An 801-nucleotide genomic window follows, 5' to 3' on the forward strand; every position below is an offset into this window, starting at 1 on the left:
ACCCCGCCCAAATAAAAATATGCAGTATGCTGGGATTAAAGTTGTGCGTCACTGTTCCTGGAGACTGAATCACCAACCACAGACTGAGAACCGGCTGGACTTAGGCCCTCTGCACATATGTAGCATACNAACAGCTTGTCCTTCATGCGGGTCCCCCAACAACTGGAGTGGGGGCTGTCCCTGAGCCTGTTACCTGCCTGCCTGTGGATCTTGTACCCCTAAATGGACCACCTTGGCTGGCCTCAGTGGGAGAGGATGCGCCTAGTCCCACAGCGACTTGGTGTGCAGGGAAGGGGAGCTAGTGAGGGATGACATGGGGCGGGGGTGGGGGAGTCCCCTTCCAAAAGAGAAGGGGAAGGTGGATTGGGGGGAGGACTTGTATGAGGGGTTACTGGGAGGAGGGGGCTGATATTGGGATGTAAAATGAATAAATAAATTGAATTAAAAATAATTTTAAAAAAGAGTTATTCGGGCCATTTTTTACCTCCTGCTAGCCCATAGATCAGTGGTCCTCAATCTTCTTAATGCTGCAACCCTTTAATACAGTTCATCATGTTGTNGTGATCCACAACCATAAAATTATTTTCATTGCTACTTCATAAATGTTATTCTCTCCTGTTGTGATTTGTAATGTAAATATCTGACATGCAGGATATCTGACATGTGACCCCAGTGAAAAGGTCATTGACTCCTCNNCAAAGGGGTTTTGACCCACAGGTTGAGAATCACTGCCCTAGAGACAGCCTCTGGAACTTTCATTGGCTTTGCTCAGTGTTGAGTTCTGGGGCCTGGTATACAGTA

This window comes from Mus pahari, chromosome 19 (assembly GCF_900095145.1).
Source record: "Mus pahari chromosome 19, PAHARI_EIJ_v1.1, whole genome shotgun sequence".
Lineage (NCBI taxonomy): Eukaryota > Metazoa > Chordata > Mammalia > Rodentia > Muridae > Mus > Mus pahari.